Genomic DNA, 9,162 nt, shown 5'->3' with positions numbered 1-9,162 from the left:
GGAAACAGTACAACTTTGTTTGAAGATAAATAGTTGAAAAGCATTCAGTAAAATTTTTGAATGAATGAGTGAATTTATTTTGATCATTCATTAAATATAATCTGGATGAAATGCCTTCAAAGATGAAAAAAATGTAGCACTTTAAAGCTTGAAATTTTCTAAAAAAAAATGGTATGAATATGTAGCTTTATGTTTGATGAATGAACTAGTTCAGGAGACAGGAGAGTTGCAGGATTTGCTATGTGTGACAAAGGAGGGTTTCCACCTTAGCAGTGGGTGAGATCAGAAGACCAGGGGACCATTGACTGGGCAGATCAAGATGATGACATTGACAGTGTGGAATTTGAGCTGAGAACTCAATATGATAAGGAAAAAAATGTGGTCAATATTGCCCCAGACATGTCTGGGAAATCAGAAATAAAACAATTCAGGATTGTGTATAAGTATCTGTTGAGACTTAAAGTGAGGTTAGTAAATTAATGTTGATTTTCATAGGATGATTTGTATGCCTGAATAGAAGTTCAGACTTCCTTCTACAGTTGAGTGTTCAAAGGCACTAAGCAACAGAGGTGGCATTACCAGAGCTGGGTTTTAGGAGTAAAAAATGCTTTTGAATTTTTACAAATGAAATAAGACCAGGAGATACTGAAAGTTGGAAGCCTAGAAGGGAAACAGTACATACTCAAAAATAAGTTAGAAAGATCCAAAGGATAGTAATGAGAGTGACAGACAGCTTCAGAGAAAACTGAGGCAAGATTCAGTGAGTTGAAGGACAGGACTAGAGATGAGACTTAGTGTGAAGACGGCCTGAAGGATTTACCCTGTGTTAATACTCTCAGACTTCTCATCCACTGTTTTAGTCAATTTTTCATCGCTGGGACCAGAAGACCTGACAAGAACAATATAGAGGAGTAAAAGTTTATTTTGGCTCATGATTTTAGAGGTCTCAGTTCAAAGACTGGGCCCAATGTGAAGCAGAACAACATGGCAGAAGGGTTTAGAGGAGGAAAGCAGCTCAGGACATAGCAATTAAGAAGTAGAGAGAACTCTGCTCACCAGAGACAAGATATAAACCCCAAAGGTACACCCCAGTGACCTATTTCCTTCATCCACAACCTACCTGCCTACAGTTATCACCCCGTTAATCCACCCTCAGTGTATCCACTGACTAGGTTAGCCTAATTATTTTACCTTTAAACTTTGTTGCATTGTCTCAAAATTGACTTCTTGGGGGACACCTCATACTAAATCATAATAACCACATTTCTACTAAGAAATAGCACAGGGAAGGCAGTAGTTTTAAAACAGGAAAAATACTGTAGCAGTGAAAACCAACATTTGCATACTAAAGTAAGGCAAAGTAGAAATACATTTCCATCCTCTGATACCTATAGTTTTCCCATTGTATGTCGAAGTGTGTCAAGAGGAACCTGAAGATAAAGCTTGAAGTCTTCAGGAAAAAAGGGAATTATGAAATCACTGATCAAGATATTCACTTCAAGATATTATTTACAGCCCCTTTCTCTGCAGAACCACCATGGCCACTGGGACCCTGTACACATATCCTTAAAACTGGAGGAACTTCAAGGCCCTCATCCCTCCTCAGTACAGTGGAACTCACACCCCATTTTCACTTTGGCCAAACAAACCACACACCTGAATTTCTCCATAAATTTTCTGCTGGCATGGTTCCAGCATTTGAGGATGACAATGGATTCTGTGAGTTTGAGAGTAATGCCATTGCCTACCATGAGACGCTGTGGGGAAGTACTCCAGAGGCAGCAGCCTAGGTGGTGCAGTGGGTGAGATTTGCCAATAGTGACACAGTGCCCCCCAGTCAGTGCCTGGGTGTTTCCTACCTTGGGCATCATACGCCACAACAAATGGCCACTGAGAATGCAAAGGAAGAGGTGGGGCAAATTCTGGGGCTGCTGGATGCTCACTTGAAGTCAGGACTTTTCTGGTGGACAAACAAGTGACACTGGCTGACACTGCAGTTGTCTGCACCCTATTGTGGTTCCATAAAGAGGATTTGGAGCCTTCTTTCCACCAGGTCTTTCCCATTACCAACTGCTGGTTCCTCACCTGTATTAACCAACCCCTGCTCCAGGGTCTCTTGGGGAAAGTGAAACTGTGTAAGAAGATGCCTCAGTTTGATGCTAAAAAGTTTTTAGAGAGCCGGCCTAACAAGGACACCCCAGGGAAAGAGAAGGTTCACAGGAAGAGAAGCAGAAGTCCCAGGTCTAGAATAAAGAAGAGGAAAGGCAGCTACCCCAGCTCAGAGGAGGGGACGGATGAATGTGAGCTGGTGCTAGCTGCTGAGCCCAAGGCCGAGGACCCCATTGCTCACCTGCCTAAGAGTACCGTTGTGTTGGATGAATTAAAATCCAACTGTGGCTGGTCTTATGGTAGTCGGGGAACCTCTTTCCTGAAGAACTCATCCAGACCTTCATGAGTTGCAACCTCTTCACTGGAATGTTTCAGTGATTGGACAAGCCGAGGAAGAATGCCTTGGCCAGTGTCATCCTCTTTGGAACCAAAAATAGTAGCTCCATTTCTGGAGTTTGGGTCTTCCCAGGCCAGGACCTTGCCTCTCTGCTGAGTCCAGATTGGCAGGTGGACTATAAGTCATATACATGGTGCAAACTGGATCCTGGCAGTGAGACTACCCAGACACCAGTTCCAGAGTATTTTTCTAGGGAGGGACCTTCCAGCATGTGGGCCAAAGTCTTCAGCTAGGGCGAGATCTTCAAGTGAACATCTCTTGCCATTGCCTAGCTGCTTGCGTCTGCCCTGCAGGGAGATGGGGGTCATTAAAGGAAACTGAACATTGAAACAAAAAAATGTTATTTACACAGGAATTAAAACAGACAGATATACTTGATATCATGAAACTCTTGAAGATTACACAATTGACTAGTGCTCTTGGCTTTGCTTTCCTTTATGCAGACGTTGAACAATCTTAACATTTTAAGGAGCTTATCCTACTGACTCAAAATACTTACAACACTCAGTGTTTTTGAAGCTGTTGCTTTTCCCCAGATGCCTTGAGACTGTTTCTTATTAGGCGCCATCCATTAGTATGCAATTTTTATAGTTAGATTTTATATAAATCCATATTGCTATGCATGGTACCTTCAGTACTGTACCAGTCTCTGGCTTCTAACAATTTGTGCCTCAAAGAAAAATAACACTCATATAGAACTGAAAGAAAAATAAATTCTCATCAAAATTTTATCTGTATATTTACACTGTGATATCCTTTTCAAAGTGATGTCTTCTGAGCAAAAGCAGGCCAAGTCCAGTAAAGTGTCTTTCCCATAGAGTCCGTGCCCATCCTCTTACCACATAAACAGTGACATCCTCTGATGCCTGAGAACACTCCTTCCACCCACCAGATAACTTCCATTCCTTTTTGCTCAAAGCGTTAATTTTTAGTAGTCCAGCATATGATTAAGAGCTCTGATTCTGCAGCCATACTATGTGAATTCAAATTTTATTTCTTCCCCTTGCTATTCCGGACAAACTCTATGATAATTACCCATTCTCTAAATATTTGGATAGAATTCATACCTGCCTCATGGGGATTCACATAAGATGTTCAGCAGGTTTTGTCATATGTCAGGTACCCAATAAATGTTGCCTGTCCATTTAAACATTTTTCTTATTGCTGCCATGTCTGGTTCCACTGGAAATGACAGATGGCGGGTGGAGGCTGATTACAAATGTGAAAACGATAGCGACAGGAAAGTTGTCTCAGTGTGAGTTCATGAAGAAAATCAAACGAACAAGTCCAACCAAACAAACAAAAACAAGAACAAGAACCTCTGGTGCCATACAGGAAATCTGGAAACACATTAAATCGAAGAAGCAGAGTGATAAGGTAAAAGGAGAAGCCAGAGGGAGGGGATGCCCAAGGATGCCAGAGGAGGAAACGAAGGAAGTGCTCGGGGCAGACCATGTAGGACATCTTCGGAAACTAATTCTGAGAAGTAGAGGGAGGAGGTGAATTTCCCCTTCCTGAAGTTTGTCCTCTTCAAGAAGACTGCACATGTTCCTAGTTTAAAAGAAGGTCACACTTGGATTTTTACCCCTAATGTATGATTTATTTTGTAATTTTTTTTTTTTTTTTTTTTTTTTAATTCAGGCACCGTGTAGGGCAATGGATGAATAAAACCTACATTCTTGCCTTGATGAGGTAAGAAGCCAGTGTTTCATGTAGAAGCCGGTGTTTTACGTAAGGCCGGCTGTGGGATACGGGAGACAAGGACAGGCCTGGACGCCGTGAGGAGATGGCTGGCTGGGGAGTGTTGGGTGACCGAAGGAGGGAGAAGGAAAAGAGTCAGGTGTTGAACGGAAGAAGTGAAGGTTAGAGGGGCACATCAGCAACCGACCGGAGAAGGGCAGGAAAAGAGCAGGAATAATTGAAATCATTGTTGGCTTGAATCGATAATGAATAAATTAGGCAGTTTGGAAGTCCCCCGAGTCTGAAAAGGACCTGGAGGCTGTTACACTCAAGGATTTACAGATTCTCTGCCATATATCTTTTTCATCAGCAATAGAATGCACAAGTATCTTCAACAACACATTTAATGAACACATGCACAGATATTCATTTCAAAAGCATATTTTTTCTGATTGTAAATATTAGTGTTAGAAAATGTATAAGGTGCATAAAATGATATATTATTATGAAACACCTGTAAATGACCCTTACCAATATTTTGGATAATAGCCCTCTAAAATTTTTATTCTTATTTAGATATATTCTATATATATTTATTTACAAATATTTATATACAAATCAAATACTGAGAATTAGAATGTGAAAAAACTCAGTTGTAGACATTGGAGATATAGCCATGAAAAGAACATATAAGATCCTTGACTTCAAGCAATTTGTGAAAAGGAAATTTTGAGGAAAAATAAAAGATACCTACCAAACATCATCAATAAATAAGTTTGGTAGTATGTTTGATGATGATAAAAGCCACACAAAGAAGCAAATACAGAGAAAAAGGAATTTTGAATATCAAGAGAAGGCCAATTTGCAATTTTAGGAAGAGCAATTAAGAAGGACTCATTAAGAGACATTTGGGCAAATTCTTGAAGAAATTGAGTAATATTCTACTGTATATATTATAAATCATTATGTGGCATATTATACATGTATAATGTTTTATAGAAATGATTTGTATAATTTAAAAATTTATACAGTGCGGATTTTTCTGTCTTTCAACAGTTGTTGATGACAAAGCTGTCAAATTTAATTTGAATATTCAGATTTGGATTCTTTAAAAACATATTTTTGTGGTTAAATAAGATGTTAATGCCAGGGGTAATTGAGAATTTTTTTGGTGGGGGGTGCTGGGAATCAAACCCAGGGCCTTTTATATGTAGGAGGAGAAACTGGATGAGGGGTAAACAGCAGGAACTCCTTGGACTGTCTGAAACTTTTCTGCATCTAAGATTATTTTTAAAATTAATTAATTAAAATGTTTTTTAATTGTGTGTAATGATCATTCATACCCAAAAATTTTTGTACACAACCATACAGTCTATAAGAGTTAATCAGTCATTGTATACAGAATTGTAAGCAGTTGGTAAAAATTCCAAAATAGATGTACAAGCAGTATTCTGAGGCTTCTTTTTCTGTACCCAAATTGAATATTACTGATTTTTAGAATTTACCCAAATTATATAGTATTTTTTGAATATTTGGGGATGATGGTGGGTTATTGTTGTGATGATGTTATTTATTTGTTTTTTGTTTCCAGAATGGGCCAAGGTTCCTCAGCCACAGAGAGCCGTGGGCATGAATGTATAACTCTTGCCAAGGATGACCAGTGGGTATGATAGCAGAAGTGACATGGACCAAATGGCCAGAGATGAGGTGGGATGTGCATACCCCCGGGCACACCAACACGGACTGATGACAACTGGGCAGCACAAAGGTCCGGTTGGATCAACACAGCAGCTGTCTACAGTTTCTCTATACGCACAATCAGTTCAGTCTCTTTCCTGCATCCATTAAGATGACTGCACAAGCCAACTGGAATTAAAAACTCTGTGGGGTCTTTAAGGACAGAGAGGAAAGAAAACACCAGCCTTCATGTCTGAATGTCTTAGGAATATTTTCAACAGCCCAAAGTAGGTTTTCTGCAACATATAGAATTCAGCTAGGAAAAACAGACTACATTATTAAGTCATCAGTAAGAAAATTTAAGTTCTATTTCTTGGACACCTGAGCTAGAATATTCATGCTCACAATGCATCATAATTCCTGCTTTAGAAGTGATATTTGAAAATTGGTTACATTTCTAAAGGTACAGATGATGAAGAACTCCATTCGCTCAGCATCCCATCACTGTCTTACCTGATGTTTGATAACATTTTTCAATAAGGAATGAATTAATACTCCCTGAGGCTTATCAATAATATGCAAAAAAAGCTAACCTTACTTACTGAACACAATGAACTCCCTTTTTAGTATTGAGAGCATATGAAAATTCCTAATAAAAAATAAAGGCATTGATTTTTATGGAAATCTCTTTGATCAGGTGATTTTTGTAAAAGTAAATAATTTCTATATAATATTGAGATGTGTGCATTTCTAATCAGGTAGAAAATTATAAATTCAATCTGATGAATGTTAAATGCAAAATTATAGACATATTATCTGACTTGGAATCTATATCAGGATGTGGCACACTTTTTCTAGGAAGACCCAGAGAGTTAGTACTTTAGGTTTTGTGGGTCATAAGATCCCAGTCACAGTTCTTTAAATCAGCTCTTGTAGCACAAAAACAGCCACAGATAACACTTAGGGAAAATTACATTATTGCGTTCTAATAAAACTTTTTTTACAAAGCAGGAGCAGGCACTGGGTCGTATTTGTTTTGGAGGCTATCGTTTATCATGTAGTCTATACTCAAGTTAAATTGAATTATTCTTTGTTACTCTTCCAATAAATGTTATTATTTAACAAATTACTTAAGAAACTAAAAGTAGAGCCAGGGACTTCCCCAAGCAGCCAGTCTCCCTCCAGCGGGAAGTGCCGTTCTAGGCTAGCTTCTTGGAGCAGACCGCCCAGTGAGAGCCTTTCTACACAGAGCCAGCCACAAGTCCCCAAGCCAGCAGAGACCTCCGACCCGCAAGCAACCTCTGGGACCAGGGCAGGGCAGCCAGAGACCTCTCCAGGCAGCCCTACCCCTCCAGCTGCAGGCTTTTTCCACGGGGCGATCCAAGATGGCGGACTAGAGGGTGACTGCATTTCCAGTCGCTCCAGAACCCATGATTCAAGAAGGGGAGGCATTGAGAGACTCGGACTAAAATAGAGCCAAGGGGTGGGTCTCCCCCACTCGGTGAAGCTTGGCCCGGGCGGCAGGCTCGGATTCAGGCAGCTTATTAGAGTAGGGCAGGGCAGCTAGAGGCTTCCCCAGGCAGCCCTGTGCACTCTGGTGGTGGGTTCCTCCCACACAGTAAGCTTCTCCAGCTTCTCGGAGCAGGCCCCCCAGTGAGAGCCTTTCTGCACAGAACCAGCTCCATGTCCCTGAGGCCAGCGCGGTGAGCTCTGGCCTGCAGGTTGCTTCAGGGACCAAGACAGGGCAGCAAGAAACTTCCCCAAGCGGCCCGGCTCATTCTGACGGGAAGCGCCTTTCTAGGCTAGCTTCTCGGAGCAGACCGCCCAGTGAGAGCCTTTCTACACAGAGCCAGCCACAAGTCCCCAAGCCAGCGGAGAGCTCGAACCTGCAAGCAGCCTCTGGGACCAGGGCAGGGCACCCGGAGACCTCTCCAGGTGGCCCTGCCCCCTCCGGCCGCAGGCTTTTTCCACGGGGCGATCCAAGATGGTGGACTAGAGGGTGACTGCATCTCCAGTCGCTCCAGAACCCATGATTCAAGAAGGGGAGGCATTGAGAGACTTGGACTAAAATAGAGCCAAGGGGTGAGTATCCCCCACTCAGTGAAGCTGAGCCCGGGAGGCCGGCCCAGATTCGGGCGGCTTATTAGAGTAGGGCAGGGCAGCTAGAGTCTTCCCCAGGTAGGCTGCGCACTCTGGTGGTGGGCTTCTCCCACACAGCCAGCTTCTCGGAGCAGGTTCCCCAGTGAGAGCCTTTCCACATGAGCCAGCTCCAAGCCCTGGAACCAGTAGCGGGCTAGGGGCAGCTTTCTTCAGAAGCACTGCATTATCAAGTTCCTCCAAGACTTCAGGCTACTGAAGGCTGGGAGGTGATACACTGGAAAACTACAGGGACACTATAAGCCAATAGAGGAAATCTGCAATATCACAGAGTCCCACTGACATCTGACCAATATGAGAAAACAAGGGAAGAAAATGTCCCAAACAAACGTAGATACTATATCAATAAAACCCAATGACAGCACAGTAGAAGAAATGTCAGAAAGGGAGTTCAGAATGTACATAATTAAAACAATCAGGGAAGAAAATGAGGAGATGAAAGAGCAAATGCAGGCATTGAAGGAGGAGATGAAAGCAAAGGCAGGCATTAAATGATCGCACCAATCAACAGTTAAAAGAGCAAATATGGGAAGCAAGAGATCATTTCAATAAAGAGTTAGAGATATTGAAAAAAAACCAAACAGAAATCCTTGAAATGAGGGAAACAATAAACCAAGTTAAAAACTCCATAGAAAGCATAACCAATAGGATAGAACAGCTGGAAGACAGAACCTCAGATATTGAAGAAAAAATATTTAATCTTGAAAACAAAGTTGACCAAACAGATAAGATGGTAAGAAATCATCAACAGAATCTACGAGAATTATGGGATATCATGAAAAGGCCAAATTTAAGAATTATTGGGATTGAGGAAGGCTTAGAGAAACAAACCAAAGGAATTAACAATCTATTCAATGAAATAATATCAGAAAATTTCCCAAATCTGAAGAATGAAATGGAAAACCAAGTTCAAGAGGCTTATAGGACTCCAAATATACAAAATTACAACAGACCCACACCAAGGCACATTATTATGAAAATACCTAACATACAAAATAAAGACAGAATTTTAAAGGTCACGAGAGAAAAGAATCTAATTACATTCAGGGGGAAACCAGTACGGATATCAGCAGATTTTTCAATCCACACCCTAAAAGCTAGAAGGGCCTGGAACAACATTTACCAAGCCCTGAAAGAAAATG

The 9,162-nt window shown here is 41.3% G+C and overlaps 1 pseudogene across 1 annotated transcript; it reads left to right on the top strand.

Moving 5' to 3' along the window:
- Positions 1 to 1,522: 1,522 nt before the first annotated feature.
- On the top strand, positions 1,523 to 2,834 carry LOC306660297 (elongation factor 1-gamma-like; annotated as a pseudogene). The gene has a single exon. The product of its transcript is annotated as an elongation factor 1-gamma-like (transcript).
- Positions 2,835 to 9,162: the final 6,328 nt, after the last annotated feature.

Source organism: Sciurus vulgaris (assembly GCF_902686455.1).
Source record: "Sciurus vulgaris genome assembly, chromosome: 4".
Taxonomy (NCBI): Eukaryota; Metazoa; Chordata; class Mammalia; order Rodentia; family Sciuridae; genus Sciurus; species Sciurus vulgaris.
This window is presented reverse-complemented; position numbering and strand designations above follow the sequence as displayed.